This window comes from Pseudopodoces humilis, chromosome 6 (assembly GCF_049639895.1).
Source record: "Pseudopodoces humilis isolate 2021_Gansu_Grassland_sample_001 chromosome 6, ASM4963989v1, whole genome shotgun sequence".
Lineage (NCBI taxonomy): Eukaryota > Metazoa > Chordata > Aves > Passeriformes > Paridae > Pseudopodoces > Pseudopodoces humilis.
The window spans coordinates 52623082-52644026 of record NC_142205.1 but is presented as its reverse complement, the minus strand read 5'-3'; the positions used below and the strand labels follow the sequence as shown (position 1 = coordinate 52644026).

Genomic DNA, 20945 nt, shown 5'->3' with positions numbered 1-20945 from the left:
TGACTCGTTGCTTGGGCACTGAACAAAATCCCTACCTCAGTTATTCACCAGGAATGGATTTGGCAAGAGGAAGAGCGCGCCTTTGCAGTTTTTGTCTTTCCACTCCACTGAGGCAGTGAAATGCATGGTCAGTGTGAGGTTGGGGTGAAAAACAGGAAATGTGAGCTCTGCCTTATTTTGTCTTCTAGGTCTTCTACTTTGTCTAGGATGTTGCATTATCTTTGCTATATTTTGTAGAAATACAAGTCTTAAAAACCTCTTGCTGTCTTAATAGTTCAAGTTATAGAGGCCTCTTTGTGTTGCCATAGTGATACATCAGTCAGTTGTTCTCGAAGGTGCCCAGATGCTAAAACAATTGGAACATTTTTAACAGTGAATTCTGCTTGGAATCCCAGTTTTAATCCTTCCTATCTGAATTCAAATGTAAATAAATCAGCTGCTGGCACAGAGCAATGGCATGAGGAATCCTCACTTCTATTTGAAGTTCTTAGGAGGCAGCATGGGAGAGGAAGCGTGGGCCAGGGAACTGTATGTTATGCTCTAAATCAACTTAGCTTCAGCTTCACTGGGCAAACTCTTGGCTGAAAGGTCAGCCTACGAGGGGCAGTGTGGAAAAGAAGTGTCTAAAGACACATGAGTCCCAGAGCAGACAGTGTTCTGCTGCTCTGTGATGTTCATAGGTAAACATAGAAAACCATTCATGTGCTACTGGTGCATGAAAAAAGTATGGTGAAATTCAGGCGCATCATTTTTTAATCAGATTTAAGGTTAAGCTGATAGTTGTGTATTTCATTTGATGTGTTTCTTTGGGTATGACTGCCCAGCAGTTCAGAGTGGTGATTGCAACCATCTGAGCTGGCTGATTTCAAGGTGGTTTGTGCATTAGTACTTCAACTGCTGTCATATTTCTGATTTTGATTTTTACTTAAAGATATTATTTGCTGTTGAAGTGCTCTTAGAACTACAATTCTTGTTATGTCATGAAGCAGACATAGTAATTTGACAACTCTTTTTCATGTCAGAAATATTTTCCTGAGTTTTAGATGAGATTTACAGATGAAGATCCTAGAAAAATGATAGGATGAGCGGTAATGTTTTTAAACTGAAAGAAGGTAAATTCAGACTGGATCTAAGGGAGAAGGCTTTTACAGTGAGGGTGCTGAAACACCCTAGAAACATTCAAGGGGTGTTGGATGTGGCTCTGAGCAACCTGATCCAGCTGAAGGTGTCCCTGCTTATTGCAGTAGGATTGGATAAGGTGGCCTTTAAAGGTCCCTTCCAACTCAGATGTATTCTGTGATTTTATTTTAAAATTCTAAATGTCACAGATCATTTGACAGTTCTTCAGGCTCTTAAGATCAAATCAGATTTTTTTCTGATAAATGCCTGAATGAGCCTATGTAGTGAGTCTTTTTAATATTCTGTCTGTGCCAAAGCTGTTTCACTTGTACCTTGCAACTTGTACTTATCTGAGCAAGATTCTTTAGTGTGAGCTCAAATACATGAGAAAACTTCTTGAAATCACAGTGGCTACCTGTGTGCTTGCTGATGGAAACAGGTTGCTAAGGGGGAGAGTTACAGCTCTAATGCCATTTTGCACAGCACTGATTAGTGCAGATGCTAACCCAGGACTTTGGTACCGATACAGATTGGAATCTATGAAGATTTTGGTACATATATAGACTAAATTTATTAGCTGCAGTAGGCATACTCCAAAATATAGGAGCTTTTTTTCCTCTCTCAGAGTTTCAAGTTGTAGATGTATAATTGTTGCATCAGAGTACTGGTAATCCTTTTTGACTCCATCAGTCTTTCCTAATTCCTTTCAAAAGAAGTTCAAACCAAGCTGATTGTGTATTATTCTTCACTTATTCAGTTGTGGATTCTCTTTTCATTTTTTTCCCTACGATTTTTTTTTTCATTTTTCATAAGTCCCAGGGAAGATTTTTTCTTCTTGAAGCAGCAGTGATGTTATTTTACCTCTGTAATTTTTGATGCTTCTGTTATGATCCAGTTATTGAGAGATGCCTCTGCATAATTAAGGTGTAAACAAAGGGTTGAGGTGATACCAGCAATATGTGTACAAGCAGTTGCTGCTCCACAATTTCCACAGAAGTGGGAACCCTTGTCTGGATGTGTTACCCAGAATGAGCCAGGCCAACCTGCCACTCCATCCGGTGCTTATCTCATGGCAAAACACTTCTGTGGTGTTAAAATCACATTTCCCTGTCTCAAACAGTGTTTAAGTCCTTACAGCCCCTCAGTGGTGATGTGAAGTGTGGTCTCTAAAGCAGCCAGGTTATCAGGTGGTGGTGTCCACATCACAATTCATGTCTGCTCTAACATCCCTTTCAAAAAGGCATCTTTCAGTAATGTGAAACTGGAAGGGTTTTCACACTTGTTTGGAAAAGTGGATAAAAGATGGTTGTACTGTTTCAGTTTCTGGATGATGGGGCAATGGGCTATGGAAGCATATGTCACTCTTTGAGTGAGAGAATACAGGGAGAATAGGGATGCCCAGTGTGTCTCTGGAATGACCATGTTTTGAAAGCTGTGGTTCCAGCTCAGCTGAAAAACCCGAGACATCAGCTAGATTGCAGTATACTTGCCTCTACTGCATTTTAGTGATGACAGGAAGGAGAGGTAGCATTTATATCCATTTTTTTAAAGCAGATACTTTGAAATGGAGTAAACATAAGCAAAGCATTTATGCTGTCAGTGGTCTACTTCTACATTCTTTTATCTATTTTGCTAGTTAGTCTTTAAGCTCTATTTAGCGACTTCAAGAGGAACTGAAAATTTCTATTTTCTGTGTTGTCTGTCAGGTGGTCTCCTTGCACATCCTGTATTGCTTTTTGCACATAATGGAAAAATAAGTTATTTTGATGTACTTACGTCTCTTTTGAAATGGGAATCTTTTCAGAAAATAGTAAAAATACAGTACTTACACTTCTTCTATTGGCTGCTAACTAGTTGAAACTCCTACCTGACATTGCCTCTTGTCTAAGCTGCCCAAATAACTTCTTTCTTCTTGCTTTGAGGAAAAACAAAACACTAAACCAGACTCAGTTGTTTCTATTTTTACCCTGTGTCCAGCCACTTCAAAAATGAGAATGAGTTTGTAAAATCAATTATAAGTAGCAGTTACGCAAAGGAAATAAAATTGCACTGCAAAGTGAGTATAGAAGAAACTTTATATCTGGTTATAGAACAGGAGTATTATTAGTTCTCATGTTCCTTCTCAGTCACTGTAACCATGAATTTATAGGAGAGATTGACAGGAAAGCAATCTGCATACATAATTTAAATATTTTAGGCAATTGTTTGCAGCCAAGGGATTAAGCAGTTTTTTACAGCTTAATTTGGTCATGAGTTGCAAATGTTGAATGAAGTGGTTTTTGAGAGCCACTAAATAATTGCAGTTACTGTACTTAATGTTTTCAATGTTTTGTAGTTCAACTCCTGTCTTTTCCTCCTGTGTGGTGGTACATAATGCAGGAGGCAGAGGAATGATGGCAGCTGTCCTGTGGAAGAAAGGTGCTACATAGATTTATCTATAGCCCTACCAAGGAAGCTTTGATCCTTTGCAAGTATAGTCATTGTTTGGAAAGCTTCTTCTTTCCTATGAGAGGAGATTTGGTTTCTAATACACAATCAGCTATGAATGCTTCAATCATTTCCCTTAAAGTATTACTGATGTGACTGAAGTCAACTTGATAAAAAGAAACAGGGATGGAATCTTAAGCAAGGTACTTTATGAGGCCACTTTGAATCAAAATGTGGAGGATCAAGAAAACTACATAATTTTTTTAGTTGAGATAATTGTAACTTCAAAATAAGGTGAGTGCATTGTATCATTGTGTAGCTAGTCTTCATTAATAAAAGAAAACTGAGGAAATAAAAATGTATAGGGATAATACAGCTTTGCTGATGATGTTTCTGAGCACCAGATGGTGAAAATTTGGATAGAACTTTTTGAGTCAAAATAGTTATTGTAATGTACATTGGCAGTGTGGCCAAAACTGATTTAAAACACTGAACTGCACAAAGGACAGCGCAGTTATGGTAATTGGTAATACAAATTTCCTCTGCTTCAACAGTAAGCACTGGACAACATAACTACATCTACAACTACAGTTTCTGAACTAGATCTGAGTTGTCATAAGAAAAAACATTGTCACCAAATCACAGTGACATTTAGAAAACAGCTTTGCCTACAGCAAGATCACTTTGTTTCTTTTGACATGCGTTAAATTGTATACCTTTATGATACCATAATGTCATTCTGGTTTTGGCCATCACCCTAAAAAGAATGTCATCTGGATTAAGTTGATCAATTTATTTATCAGATCTGAGAAATTTTTTTAATTTGTAAATTAAATTAAAATCTGTGCCTTCACTTGCATCCTTCTATAAATCATCATGTTTTCCACTGGGCGTTTCTGCAATAGAGGAAGCTTTAATTACATGACTTGCTTCTCCTTCATGTCTGCAAATTTCCCCAAAAGAAATACATCAATATAAGTAATTTTACACTATTCAGTTATAGAGATTATTTAAAAATATGTTGTTCTTACATACATATATGGGCAGGTGCTTAAGGTAGACTTGGTTCCAGAGTGCAAATTTTATCCTGTATGCACTGCAGTATCTGGAGGTGTCTGCTTTATTTGCATAACTGAAAATTATGAGTCAGACCACCAAAACCAACTTAATTCCAAAGTGGCAATCTCAGACTTGGCAACTAAGAACTCTTCTAAACTGATAGCCTTGAGTAATCATTGCAAAATATTCTTGGCAAGTACATTTTAATTAGAATAACGAACCATAAGACACAGTTTTGAATATTAATTTTGGGCTGAGATTTTTGCTGTGCGATGAAATAGAAATTATTTTTTATATATATCAAAACTCCATCATGTCAGTAACAATTCATGCCATTCATTTGTATATATCATTCACTCCCGTCATGTCAGTAAAAAAAGGAGATGTAGTTGAAGTTAATAAAATCTTATCTGATTCAATTACTGTAGGTAATGCAAGCAGAGACATGCTTAGGCAATTGAAAATAAATTGTTTTATCTGGACATCTCCATCTGAAGAGCCGCTGTTCTAAGTTGTAGTGCTGGTCACTCACAGCCTTTGTTATTCTAATAAAATTAGAGAGTTTTGCATTATCTTATGTGGCAGCTGCCTAAGCTCTGAAGAGCACACCCATCATCCGCTGGGATGACTGCAAAGCCACCCCAGCCTGATGTTCTTGAGGCAGGGCTGGGGTGGGACACGTGGAAAATGACTCACTCATTTACTTCAGATTTAAAAGAAAAAACAGACTTCAATTTCATCCAGCCTAAATTCATGTCCAGTGTAGACACTCAGAACAAGCATTATTGTTACGCCCTCAGTTTCAGGTGTTAAAGGAGATCCACGGTTTTTATTTACCAGGTACCTATTTAAGGGGCTGAAGGCACTTGATTTTGGGGCAGCACAAAGAATCCTCAAAATAATGGCTTCACTGGACTTTGCTTCATTTCAAAAAATAAATTTTTTAGATAGGCTTAGAAAGTTAGATCATATAGCAGTTTCTCAATTTGTATTTCAATAACCAGTCCTTGTGACATCCTCTATCAGCTGGGAGGACAGTGTTAGATCCTGTTCTTAACCTAGATGCCTGGTGTTGCCTAATGAGAATTTACAGTTGCTGTGAAGCTTCACTGAGGGAAGATGCTTTTAAAATACAGAGCCAAAGATTTGGGAGCAAGCCTGCTTCGCTCAAATGAGGAGAATGAGAGAAGTACTAGCTGTGCCCATTTTATTCCTTTTTCTTTTATGTCCAAAATCTTGAAAGTATACAGAAATTATTTTGCTGTAAAATTTGGACAAATGTAGTTATTAAACTTCTTTTACTCAAGCTTTCACTAACTTAAGTGAAAGCACTCAGTCTTGGGAACCACTCAAGAAACAGAATTATACTTTCTAGTCTGTAAAAGCATAGGTTGTTGCTGAGCTGTAACTGAAGTTCTGTTTGAGATCAGTGGCTGTATTTTATCAATCCTTCAAGGAAATTAAGTCAGTCTGTATATCTTTGTGCAGCAGAAACATCGATCTGGGGCAGAATTACCTAAATGTTGAGGAGATGAGGGTGGGGTGGTGGGGGAGGAGGCACCAGGGGATCGTTAGGTTTTTAATTTAGAAGCCTGTGGTGTTTGTATTAAAGTGCAGCCTCAATTCTTACAAATTAGATTTCAAAACATAATTGCAGCATCAAATATAAAAATAAATCAACTGTGTTATTACTTGTGAACAATTAAAGCACTGTAAAAAGAAAAAATATGAAGAAAATACACTTGTACATGTAATGCTAGGATTGCAAAGTACTTTATTTGGTTAGACAAATGTATTGTAGATTAAAACCAGAAGAAACAGTTCAAGTGCATAGCAGAAATGTATTTGTTTCACTTTCACAGTAATTTAATAATTTCTCTGAAGCATAACAAAGAACAGCATTTGTTATTTCTTACTGTCACTGGAAGGTGGGAAAATAAGGGATATCACGGAAAAACTAGGTAGATTTGCATTTATAATTGCATGGTGTAACTATTGGACTATTGTGCTGTGCTGTTTCACAGCTCATTGTATGATTTCAGTGAAAGCATTATCAGGTATTCTTTTGAATCTGATGGGTGAAAAAGAATGGTATTATTGTGGAATCATTACTGGCTTACTGAGGGGTTTTCTAAACCAGGTATTTTGCAGAACATTCCTGAAAACCATCATCCTGTGCAGTGACTGTGTTAGGGTTAGCTTTGTAGAAAATATACTACTCTTGAGTCATATTATCGTGACTTAAATAGGAATACCACTGCAGCAAATGAAAGTTCAATCAGCATACTGCTTAAAAATATATAGAGTGCTTCATGGTGCTTAAGGTTGAGAGATTACCAGCATCCTGGAGGGAATGAATTATGTGAAAATATATCCTTACCTTCATGCTATGTTTCACATACTATCAGGAGGAGTTTGCTTTTTATTTAGCACAGCTAAATGCAGAGGGATGCTCCAGAAGTGTGCATAATCTAAATATTAGTATTTCTAAGAGCAAGATTTGGTCTGTTTTACAGAGTAAAAAAGTGATATTAGAGAAGGACAGAAATAATTTTAAGAACAATCTCCTTAGCCCCACCTCTAGCTCAAGTTTGTTCTGTTCTTATCTGTTTTTTCCTGGAAGTAACAAAAAAATAGAGGCAATATTCCTCTTTCTCTACCATGTACATTTTTCTATATATCTGTGAGTAGCCCTTGGAGCAGTAATTTTAATAACCTATCAAAATCTGTGTTTCAGTGAGTACTGAATACGTTATTTTTACTTGCATGGATTTACTGATAGCAGAGGTGAAACACTATATCTAAAAAAGGAGAAGTAGTACTATTGCTCTTTCTTTATCTTGTCTTCACCCTCCTGTTTTTTTACTAGTCAATACATTGGCTGCATTGGCCACCATATGGGATATATAAAACACATACAGCATAAAAAACCCAGTGAAAAGTAAGATGGGAAATGGGGAGGTGGGAAGCAGAGGAAATAAAAGTGAAAAGACTGTGCATCATCACGCTAGGACACAGGCAGCTTTGGTGCAGTTGGATTAAGACATAAATTTGCAATTACATTGCGATAGAGTTAAGCCATAAAGACAAAATATTGTACCAAATAAGAGTGAATTTAAAAAAGCCAAATGCTGCAAAAACTATTTGTACAGTTATGAAGTGAGTACAAATGTAAGTTCTTCCTCCTGTGCTCCAGGAGAAGGATTAAGCTCTGTTAAAACTGAGGACATCACTTAGCCCAGCTGCTTTTTGTCAGCAATAGCTGCGGTAGCCACCATCTGAAAAGATGTTTGTGAGGGAAGAATATTTTTTGGTTTTCTTTTCCTGTGCTGAAGCTCAAAATATTTCATGTGCTTCCAGGTCCATTTACTAGTTCTTTGTGGATGTGGTAGGACTTCACTCCAATTGTTTTGGTTTTGGTGTTTTAATCCTCTCTTAATCATTACATAAAGGAGTAGTATGTAGCTTTTGTTGCACATCAAAAAATACTCACTGCTACTACATTGATTAAATGTGTAGCAGCATGTATTCCTGATATATCCACCTAATATTAGTAATAATCCAGATTTAGAGCTTTCATCGCAGCAGCCCACAACATCAGCTTGTGTACAGCTTTTATAAGTGTTTTCAAAAAATAGAAGCGGGGAAAGAAAGAGGCCAATGCTTTCATCTTATATGTGAGATAGTGTTTTCAAAAGCAAGCAGATGTACATCAAAATATGATAGGTTACAACCCCTTTTTTCTCCCAGATCAGCTGTTTTGTGTGGTCAGTGCATCCTCCTGATACCAAGAGAGTTCCTGTGATGAGGAATACATATAGGAGGTTATCAGGGGTGAACTACTGGGAAAAACCAAGGGAAGCACAGGTGGGGAGAAAAGTGAGGTAGCTTTGAGGTAAACTTCTCCATGTTTTAATTAGTCATGCTTATAAACTGCACTCTTGATAAAACTCTTTTTCTATCTGTCAATTTGTTCATTTGTTCATGCAGAAAGCCTATAGAGTATTTATCCAAAAATATGGTAATGTTGCTCTAATTTTTGTACTGATCTATCCCCAACCCTTCATTCAAACTTTTTAATACTGATTTTTCAGGAACATTCCAGCCTCACTTCCAGTTATTATGACCTTTTGTAAAACTGACGTATTTGCATACAATTTTAATATATGCTCAGATTGCTGCTTTAGAACATAGAGTTGAGCAGGGCTGATCTCTCCTGGCAGCCATAGGTGCAAAATGACAGAGACCTCAGGTCAGAGCCACAAAGCAACCTGGAATAAACATTATGAGAACCAGGAATGAAAAACATCCTTTTATTTTAGAATACATTTCTTGGTGTTTTAATTACATCTATCTAAAAGGTCACATGCACACAGTTTAAAGGCAGAGCAGAAGAAACAGAATTCCTTTTTAACAGATGAACTAAATGGTAAGGTGGTGTCAAGTTATTTTGTCCTACAAGAGTCCTCCATTAACAGGGCTGCCTTTTAGGCCCTTTCTTCGTAATCCCTTTTAAAACTTAATCTGATGTTGCAATCTTATTTTCGTATTCTTTATCTAGACCTGTGCAAATAGAAGCTATTGATACTTTTGACTGGAAAAATTTTAATGTTCTGTATAAACATTTTCAGAGCTAGAGTCTAGATAAACATTTCTATATTGATTATTTGTTGTCAATTCTGACAAAGTGTGCTTCAGCACTCTAAAATGGGTAAATAAAACCCCCCTCATTTTCTTGTCCAAGGAACACTGCACTCTGTTTGGGATAATTTATGGAGGAGATAGAAAATAACATTTATAGTTCAGTGAGAAAGCACAGGTGTTCAGAATTAAGATTACCTATTATTTTCTAAAGCCTGTGCTGGTGTTGTCAGAACAAATATACATAAAACTAGTGTTTGATACCAGATGGACTTGAAATGGAACAATGCAACTAAGGTGTGTAGTAGTAGTAACAAATGCTGTCTGAAAGTTCTCTACTCTTAACTGTGCTGTAGATTCAAGTCAGAGAATAAATACAGTGCCAACACAAAACAGTTAATTTAAGAAAACTGAAGCAGGCAAATCATCATTTGTGATTTATTCTCCGGGAAATTACTTCCATTTTTCGAAGATGTCACCTAAAACCAGGAATACATTCACAGGGCTTGGAATTCAGTCCATATATGTAACAGGAATGAATCACAAAGCTGAGCCACAGTTCAAAAAGGAGTCGTATCTCTATTCAGGTAGGGAATTTTGATATGAGCTTTAGCAAGTCTTGTTTTTCCTCATATTTGAAGTTGAACTTAATAAAATTTGCCTGTTCAAAACAATATTTGATGCTTCCAGCTTTGTGCTGTATCTGCATTCTTTCTGAATTATTTTATTAATTTAATACTTCATACTTAAATGTACTAAGTGCCTTAAATTTCAAATTAATGAAAGCAAACCTGAATTTATAATGAATTCCTGATTGACTTCAGGCAATCCATAATTTAGATGACAAAAGAACACACTGATTCTAGCTACAAAAACAGATAATATTTGAAAAGGCAACAATTAAATACAAAGAATGGTTTTGGTTACTATGGGAACAGATAAAGAAAGGTTTTTCAGCATTGCAAGCGACTGTGTGTATACAAGAGAAATTATGTTCTTCTGAGTCCAAGAAGCTATGAAAGCTTTTCAAGGAAAAGGCTAAATAATAAGAAATATTTAAAACAAAAGCTGTAAAATATCTCTATATAATATGTTGGTGGTTTTATATTCTCTCTTCCTGCTTTTCCCCCGTTTTTCTGCCACTAATTTTTTTGAGTTAGAGTTTTTTTGAGTTGTGCAGCAAAAAGTGCTTTACAAAGAGGATTAATGAAAGAAAGAGCAACGTGGATGAGTTATTCTATTTCTGGGTCTATTTATAAGAGATTTAATCCTTTTTCATAAATTTGCCTAGGTGAAGGCATTTGTACTATAGTTTCACACTTTCTCTCACATACTTTTCTGTTTATTCTCGTAATCTGGAAGTAATGAAGACGCAAGTCAGACGAGGAAGAAGTGGGGAAGATTATCAACTCTGTATTTCACTAAAGCTGGAGTGCTTTGTAATGGAGTTGCACAGTCATGTTATGTATGCTGTACTTAATATTCTTGCTCAGGCAGGTGTTAACACTTTTCTGTTTTGCCTTTTTTTTTTTTTTATTATTTATTATTGTTTCATCAGTTTTTTATATTTGCTAAAATAAAAGAATGTCAGACAGGTACTAATTACAGCATCAACTTTGCAGTAGACCAAATGTTAAAATATACAATATTTATTTATAATATAATTTAGATATTATTTATATATAATATAATTTAGATATTTTATACTTGATCTAAATCAGAGGGTGTGTTGTATCTATTGGTGAAACTTTAAAAGGTTAATAATCAGGAATGCTCAGTCCTGCATGGAAGCTGGCATAATCTGCAAGGCTGGGAATCATTTGAAATGTGGTCCCTTGGAATAAAATAAATAGTAGCTGAAGTGAATGAGCATATTTATTTTCATGACATGGCAGTGAATTTAATATGGAGAAGGTTCTTTGATTTCTTTTAAAAGAAATAAGCTGTCTGAAAGCTGTGTTATCAGCTATTATTTAAATATGTTTTAAACAATACTGTGCTATTTCTGTGTATCTTTCAAACTTCAGATGTGGGAATATGCTGACATTGAACTACAATCCAGCAGTTACATAAATTATGCTAAATTTGTCATCTAATTTTCTGTGCTTTACTTGTGAGTGCCTACCTTGTGATGCTAAGTACCATACAGCTCTTTTATTTTTAATACTGAAGCAAGAGTACTGTATTTTGAGAAAAACATATTTAGGGGCACTAAGGAGATACGCTAAAAGTTGTGACTCTTTTTGGATGTAATATTTTTAATGAGCTTGATGCACAGTATTTTTCACAGCTGTATATGAAAAAAAAAGACTTAATTGTTGCGGGAAGTCAGTCCTTCTCTATCCCTATTGAGAAACCTGGGATAACTGACATCTGTGTGTGCAGTCATAGGTGAGGGGAAAGTCTCTAGATTTAGACCCATTTTTATTTGTTTGAGACCTTTATTTTGCTTGTGTATACAGGTGTTGTTTTTTTACAAGTCATCATTAAAAAGAAAGGATGTGTTCTGTATCTTGCAACACATTTCATTTACAAAATAAACCTTTCTGGATGCTGCATTTGGGGAAAACATATCTCTTCATAACCGATTTTCACTTTCACCCTCATTTGTTTAGATCATTTAATAACCTGTAACTTCAAATTGTTGTCAGGAACAAGAGAATACAAAACTACTAGGGTGAGGTAATGTTGGGTAGCTCAGTGACCTTCTCGATATTCATTGGCCTTGACATCCTCCTCCATGAAGAAGGAGGCCAGGAAGTTGTGTTTCTTGTGGTTTTGTGCTGACCTCTGTCAGTAGTCCTCTGTGGAATTCCCACTGAGCCCCACTGTGGGGGGCATAGGCTCCAAATGTGTAGCTGCCACAATATTCATGTGTTGCTCCCCTGCCATCCTGAGCCTTTTCAAAGCCATATTGAAAAGGGGATGAAATTGCTTTTAATGGGGACTGAGACAAATCTGTTGTGCTGTCTGCAGACAAATTGTTGCCAGGACTGAAGTGAGGTTGGTGCTCAGCAGTACCTGTTTGAAATCCTTGCCTGAGCTGTGTTTCCCGTCATCTAGGCTGGTGGTAATTCTGATAACCAAGGAAGAGAACAGCAAGAGCAGGCACAGCCTGTGCATGGCTGGAAGGGGCATGGATGGGCTTCTACAGCCGGGCAATAACTTCTGTGCCACTGACACAAGGCAGGGGGTGTTTTTCTTGGCTTGTTGACAGCTGCTCCAAAGATGACCTCAGAACGTGTCAGGAAAAGTAATAAAAGACAGACAAGAAGCCTGGCTTTAGACAAGGAGAGGTAATGAGTATATTTTTATAGATTGCTTCCCTCACCTGGGCTGGAGGAAGCTGACTCAAGACTAGCCACTGCTGAGGCTTCATAAGCAGGCTTACAGGCGCTCTGTATTCATATTTGGGGCAGTCAATACTTCATAAAATGGTAAGTTTCTTTTCAATGAAGTAAGAGAGACCTTGTATCCCTTAATCTTACAGGTGGCATTGGCCTGATTTGCCACATTTACGTGTTTTATTAAATAACCTTTGCAAAGTTAGCAAAGGGCAAAATGGATCATTCAGAAAGCTTTCTTTTGTGCCCTGTTTCTGCTGGCACTGGCTATAAAGAAAGCATAGTTCTGTGGAAAGATTGCTAGAGTCATTCTTAATGGTCCAGGTAATTAATGTATTCTTTAAAATCTTGTCTTTAAAATAGTTATTTATGATTATCATACATGTTCTTGAGGAATAGGGTTACTTTTCTATGCTGCAATTTGCCTAAAGTTAGGTGAGGTAGGCAGTGTTCTTTAATTTCAAACTAATTTTCCCTAGGCTCTGAATAATTTCTAGAATATTTTCCAACTATAGCTTCCTTATTATATATAATGAAATAAAGTCAGTAGTAAACAGTCAAATGTAAGAGCAGAGATTATAAATGAGTTTACTTAATAATACATCACACTACCCTGTGATCATCCTCAGAGCACTAGCTTTTGGAGGCAGTAAGAATTTCAAATCTACAGGGAAGGTACATAGGCAGTGCATCTTTGGGGGTCTTTAACTGACCATATGTGAGATTCATAAAGGTCAGCTGTGTTGCCTACTTTTTCTTTATATCAAGGCAAAACCAGTATAAAGATACAGGCTTAGGGGACCCCTGGTAATGCAGAAAGAATTTTATTTACTTGTTAGCTGCAGTTTTGTTGGGGTGAATGGGGAGAAATACTTCATGTGCAATGGGATGCCTGTGCCATCTGCATTGGATTCATATGTACCTTGCCAATAAATCAGGCTGTCCAAGGCACTTCCACTGCTTATCCTCAGAGGTGTCTTGTCTCATAACAGGGAAGCTGCACAGATATTTCTTGAATAACTATATGCAATTATGCCTGTAGGTGTCAGTGGTTCAATACAATGCCACGACAAGATGCCTAAAACAGGTGAGCAACCTTCCTTGGATTGCAGAAACGAGTTAACTTAATTTCTTCTTGACTTGTTAGCCTTACTGAAGCATGGAGCATTGTACCTTGAATCAAATGCTACCTGAAGTGATTGGAGTATGTCCAATAGTGGTATACTGTCAACTAGCTACCTGGAAATAATCACGGATCAATTATTTTTAACAATGTATTTTTTGTTTGATAGAATAAATCAGTGTAAGAAATGGTTTTGGCAAGTATGGTTTAGATTTTTTTTAAATTTTTTTTCCTTTTTTTGTAACTTTGGAAGGTACTGTAGGATAGAACTTGATTGTTTATAGTATATATAGATAGAACTAGATAGTTTATGTGTCATACTGAGTCATGTATCATGTAAATGCTCTTCATTGGTAGTGGTGAACAGAAAAACAAATGTTAATCTTTATTCAGTCTTGCTTTTTTACAAGAGGAATTAGCATTTGATCATTTTGATAGAGCTGTTGTGTTTTGTGAGGCATCTAATCTTGAATCTGTACTTGCTTACATCAGGACATTGTTTTCTAACAATGCTGTGTATAATGTGGTCAGGAGTGCTGCTGAAAACATGCAGTTCAGCCCTGTGCATCCTATGAATGCCGATGAGCAGGAAGCAGGTTTGCTGTCTTACTGGCTGCTCCTTAGGTTTCTTGGGGCTGTGAATCCCATTGTAGATTGATGACACAGGGATAAACTTGTTCATTCAAGCACACCTATGAAAAATTCATGTCTGCTCTAAAGATCTGTCACTTCAGCTTCCTATTGGTGGCTGTGTGAGCACATCACATCGTGTATTGGTCAAAGGCTGTGGCTCTTAGAAGTTTTTTCAGAATGACTTTATCCATCTAGCAAAACAGAAATGAAGAAAAACCTTTGGTCAGCCAAAATTTATTAGGAAAGTTTGATTCAAGATGATCATGCATGTCATGAAGTTTCTACTTCTTCCAGATAGTGATGAATTAAAAGTAGGAACTTTAAACCGTGAGTTAAATAACTGCATAAATATAAATGTGGCAGCTGCTTTACTGTCTTCAAAAGACTAATTACAATCTCCCTTTTCCTATATTAATGCACATACAGTGGTAAAGCAGTTGAATAGTTGAGATTTGCTATGTAAAATTTAATTTCCTGACATTAAAAGGTTTATATATTTAATGATAAAATGCCGGATACTGCCTTATGCTGGATGATTTTGCCCAGTAATTTTTACTGGCCAGGAGTAGTGCTGCTGCTCTGCAAAAAAACCAGCAGAGAACTTACCATTATATGCATATGTGCTTGTAAAATGGGGGCCTTCAGCATGTTTGAATAGCACCTTTAGAAATCAAGTAGCTATTGATTTTTATTCTCTTTGTGGAAATAGCAGAGGTTGTTTTCTTGGGTTTTGTTTGGGTTGTTTGTTTGTTTGTTTTTGCTGAAATACAGCGGCTCTGTGTATTAGAACATTGTGAAATCAGCAAAGTTCATGAGAATCTGGCAGGTTCATATGCATGATTCAATGCTCAAACCCCCCACTGGCAAGACAGAAGTATAGGAGATGATTTGAAAATTCTTTTCTTATTATTTCTGTCTGAAAGTCACAGGTTCTGATGTATTAAGTTTTGCAGAACCCAAGTAACTTACCACAAATGCACTTTTATTGGAAGTCTGAAACTGTCATAATGAAGTTAATATATGTTAAAAATTCAGCTACAGTACTGTGAAGATCTGCATAGTTATTCAAATTTAAGCAAATGACTGGTCCATTGAAATTTAAGCCTGTGCATAAGTCTTTGTGGCAAGCTTGTGCTGTTTTATCCAGTGTTCTTTCATTCAGCAAAGTAGCTGGGATGATATATGTCTGTGAAATGTAAATGTAAGTACATTTGCATGGCAATATTTAAAGAATTTTAGGAAAATAAGTACTGAAACACAGAAATTAGAGATAAAAGCATTCTTATTTCTAACAGAACTAGTCAGAAATTTTCAGCCATGGGAAAATACAAAGGACAAAGCTGTAATTCAAACAGATGAAGGTAGTGCCCTTGTAACGAGTGGACTCTTTTCATTTTGAATATTTAAAACCATTTCTTTCTTTTGAGGTGAACATTGTAGAGCGATAAAATCTCTTGTACCGTTTTGACCATTAAAAAGAAATTTGGTGATGTCTTACCTTTTCTGTCCTTCATTACATGTACATTTAAAATTCACTTTTGATATTAATCATACTTAGAATTCAATTTGCTACCCATAGTGATTTCACTAGGGAAGACTCAAATCTTTCAGGGTAATGGAGTTCTAAGTAAGTATTAGTTATTAGGTACTTAAGATCCTACTTTTTCCAGATGGTGATGCTTAATCTAGATCTTACACACTCTTGATAGATAAAGGTTCCAAATCATGTTCTGAAAGAGTCAAGAAGTTATTCCCATAGTCCAGTTAAATCAGGTGGTAGCTCTACACCTTGCACAGAAGCTTTCCCAAGCAAGTGTCACCTTCTGCAGGCTTCAAATATTGTTCATGGTGATTGGCACTGCACTGAAACCTTCCAGGAGTGAGGGAGTTTTAACCTGCAATCTTACCCCTGAGCAGTTAGGTAGAGGTTTCTTCATAGTGGCACAATTTGCTTGAACTGGAAATTGAAAACCGTCAGCAGTGTTCCGAGTTCATGCAGTATTGGCTTGGGCCATAGTTACTCTCAGCTATGGATCATAAAAAGTAAAGTTCATGCCTGCCTTATTGCAGCATGTCCTTCATCTCAGACCCACTTAGAAATTAGGTGGGGCTGGGATGAGCACCTGCCTGCTTGCTTTCAGCATCACTTGGGAGCAGAAACCCAAAACAGACAACTGAGGGAGAGGAGTGAATTTCTGGAGAAAATTTAGTGCTGCAGTAGATATTAGCAGAAGTGGGACGTTTTGTAAAACCCATCCCAGTCAAAGTCACTGCCCTTGAATAACAAAATAGAATATCCAGCAGAGTGTACTGCTTTTCACATATTTTCTTTATACTTACTATGTAAAACTAATCCTTCTGTGACAATCATTGAAACAAATAGCAACTCATTAGGAACAACCATTAAAATAAATCTTAGCTATGAACAAATCTCAATACTCATTAAAATAGGTCTCAGCTCATTAGGATTTTTAGTACACAGGTTGAAAACAGAAGATAATTCTTTTAAAAGAAAAATCAGGCATCAAAGCCTTTCCTGTTTCTCTTACTTCCTCAGCATTGAGGGGACTGGGGGTGCACAGGAGCTGGGATAGGACGCAGCCAGGACAGGTAACCCCAACTGACCAAGGGGTATCCCAGACCATATGGTTTCTGCTCAGTCTCTACAGCTGGGGGAAGAACGAGGGATGTTTGGACCGTGATGGCATTTGTCTTCCTAAGCAACTGTTGCATATGATGGAGCCCCACTCTTCTGGGAATGACTGAACACCTGCCTGCCCATGGGAAGCACTGAATGAATTCCTTGCTTTGCTTGCATGTGCAGCTTTTGCTTTACCTATTGAAGTGTCTTTATGTGAACCCACGAGTTTTGTAGCTTTTGCTGTTCTGATTCTGTTGCCAGTCCCGCTAGCAGGGCAGTGAGCAAGCAGCTGTGTGGTGCTTGCTTGACAGCTGGGGTTAAACCACGACAGTCCTGTGGGAACTGCTGATAACACAGCTGTCTGTGAACACTGTGCCTTAGCTGATTTTCCATGATGCTGTTTGAAAGAGAACTGAGAAGTGTGAAGTCATACCAAAATCTTGGTGTAAGGCTACAGGTCCGTACAGTGGAAACTTTGAGCTACGTGTGTATTGTGCAATTATAGTGACAAATGTTTGTCTTTTCAATTCAAAAAAAATACTAATGCTGACATAGTTTAGAGGTACATCTTTTATGACAGAAAATTCTTCACTTAAAAAAAGATTCTGTTGCATCAAAATACTAAAGCATCTTGTAGTCACTCTGGATCGAAATCTCAGAAGCAGTGTTCGTATTCACTGCATGTCATATTCCTTCACTTCTGCCTCATATGGACTTGTTCTTTGGTCATTGTTTTGTTCTTCAAATTAAAGGAAATTGATCAATGGGAGTTGAAATCAGTGGCTCAGCTGAATAGGAGTTACCCATGCATACCTGAGGTCTGAGTATGAGCCATTTATGTTTAATTAAATGTAGTGGTCTGAGTGCAAACCACATCTAATCTCTGTTTGTTAAAATGCAAGAATGAGCAAATCTAGTTAAATAAAAGAATAGCAGCACTCTGTTGGATGTCAGGGGCTGGAGGCATTGATAGAGGTCTAACCCTGGCTCTTTATCTACACCTGGAATAGATTGTATAGAAGACTAATTAATGCTGACTTGTAGTTTCTGGTACTAATGAATTTCTAAAATTAATAGAACACTGTTGTAGGAAAGAACAGCCCTGTTCAAAAAGTGTCAGCCAAAGACAGCATGCCTTTGTATTAACTGAGTTTTTAGATAGGCATTTGAAGCTATTCCAAATATTTCTAAGGTTTTAAAAACTTGTTATCTTCCTTTTAATATTTATCAAACTTTGTTGTGAGATTTTCTTGGAAACTCACTCCTTTGTGAGTACACTTATAAAAGCATGATATGTGGACTGTCTTTCTAAGGGATGCAACAGGGAATGTAATACCATCTTTCTCTCTAAAAGTTATAGTGGTACCTTTTAACCTGCAAATAATGCAGCCTTTTTGAGCTGGTTCAAGGCTGACTTTTTCTTCCGGAATAAAATCCAGATTTTATTCTGAAATCTAATGGTCTGTATTTGGCATAGCCTAAGAACAGAACCTGAGGGAGTGTTTATTCCTACTGAGCTCAGAGCATATGGAAACTAATCTGCACCCTTAATGTTAGGGACAATCCTTCCACATTTCCTCCAAAGACTCTTCTATGGAATCCTGTTAGGCAGATAATAAAATACCAAGTTTTTATCAGTCAAAACTATTTTGAGATTATGAAATATGATTTTTTTAGAAAAAAAACAAAAGTTGCTAAAAAGTCGCATTCAGTAGTTTCAAAATTCGTAAATCTTCATTTGTCTAGTGTAGTATATTCGACAAGACACAGATAAAAGCAGAAAACAATCTCAGAAGAGATGATTTGTTATTAGGGCAGAGACTTCTCCCTGCCCCCTTAGCTGTTAGGCCATTGGTTACTTTCATTTACTGAACTCCATAGTGTATTTAATTTATACAAATAACTGCTCTGATTTATACAACTAACTCTAACACTGAAAAATCAGTGTAATAGCATCTTGGGATTTTGCAAGGGTGAGATATGGCTGCCTTTTCTCTCAGCCTCCTGTGCAATGTATTTCACGCAAGTCTGCATTTCCACTTGTAAAATACCACTGGTTACAGGAGCTGTAGCTGTTACATTGTCTTTGCTTAGTGAAGGGTAGACCTCTCACTCTTATTAATGTTTCTTCTGTAGAGGTTCATTTGTGACAGCCTGGTCAAAGCTCCTGGTGATGTCCAGTGTTCCTGGAAGTAATTGAACAAGTAGAGTTTCTTAAAATATCACTGCACAAGGAGATAGAAATGTATAGTTCTGTTTATAGAATCGAAATGTGGTTGGGGAAAAGAAAAATACAAGAACATTGATTGTATAGGTCGGGTTTTTTGTTTGTTTTTTTTTTAAATACTCACTGTGATTGCCATCTAAAAATGAATGTGGGCTTTTGGGTTTGTTTGTTTTTGTTTGTCTGTTTTTTAATCCGAATTTATGAGGTGCTTGCTAAAGCAAAGTGATTAGGTTAAGATATTTTTTCTGCTTGTTCCAGTGAACTCATGCTGTTTGAAGCCAAACAATATTGCTTTAAATCTCAATTTTCTCACTGTTGCAAGCATTTTATTATAAACACATTGAAGAAAAAGAATCTTACTTGAATTATATCATCGTGCAAGAGGAGATGTTAAAATGTTCCTTTCAAAGATATTAGTGTTGTTAGTACTGTGTAAGATCTGAGGAGCAGAGAAGTCATTTACCAAATGTAGCAAAATATAAAAAACTTAATTAGTTTTGCACAAGATTTTTAGATGGTGTATGATACATATAGAAATGATGTATTGGAAAAAATGCTTTCAGATAGTTTTTGTGCTCTCTGTCCCTCCAGTGGAAGCTGGTTCTCATAATGCAATGCCTTTAGCTTGCTTACCTGCTTACATGAGGATTTTGTGCATTTGCTTTAGGGTTTGGTAATCTGAAATGCTCAGCTGTATAATCTAATCTAGCTCCAGAGAAAAATCTTGTCCTTTATCAAGAATTCTTTGTTTTCATTCTGAGCAGGGCAGACTATATTTAGGGTGTTCAAAGCCAATGTGGCAATGAGCAGTGTAAGCAGATGGAATCCATGGAAAACTGAAAATGTTCTGTTCTGATTTGCAACATGTAATTTAATGCAAGATTAAAATTTTCAGGTTTGTATATCTTGAATTTAGAAGTTGTGGGTGTATGATGAGAAGATACATCATGTGAAGAATGGCCTCTGCCTTTTGTCAGGCATGCACAGATACCTACACAGATAATTGTTGTAATATCCTTTGTTTGGATATATACCATGCCTTGTAAACTGTTGAAGATTCACTTGAATGATTGAGAATTTGAAATGGTCCTCCTTTTTTCCTCCTTATGAATATAATGTAAAAGATCATCTCCTGTGCAGTATTATAGTTTAATATAAAAACATAAGCTTGCATGGATATATTTGACCTTGGGGAATATCAACAAATATTAACATCACAGAAGATAAATAAACCATTACTTTTTTTGCTGTCAAATCTGTGATTTGGCAAGAAGTTTTATTTTATTACTGAAACATTTTATTGCTCTTAAATTTGTATTTGTATCATATATTATGCTGCATTCTCATGTTGCCTCTGTATTTCAATAGTACTGCAAAGTTCTATAAATAAAAAAATATGAGATTTCCAGGCAATTTAATATTACTTTAATGGATTATAGTGCAAATTGCCATGTGCAATTGATAATACTTGCTATAGTGAAGCTAAAATGAATGAAAAATCCCAGTCTTTACCATAAAATATATCACTGAGCCCTCAATATCCATCTCTAACGTGGCTAATTGCAAGCTGCCTTCTCACTGCAAATACACAGCTGGATCTTTATCTCCAGATGGTAAAACCTTACTGAAGATGAGAATCGGCTTGATTTCCCATTGACTAGTTTCTCCTGTTTCTCATGACTACTTTGGCCCTAGTTCCTGCCCACAGCCCTCTTTCTTGAATATTCAGCC

General features: G+C 36.6%; 1 protein-coding gene across 4 annotated transcripts in view; it reads left to right on the top strand.

Moving 5' to 3' along the window:
- CCSER1 (coiled-coil serine rich protein 1) overlaps nucleotides 1-20945 on the top strand; it is a 637091-nt gene that overhangs the window by 189876 nt on the left and 426270 nt on the right. The window lies entirely within an intron of this gene.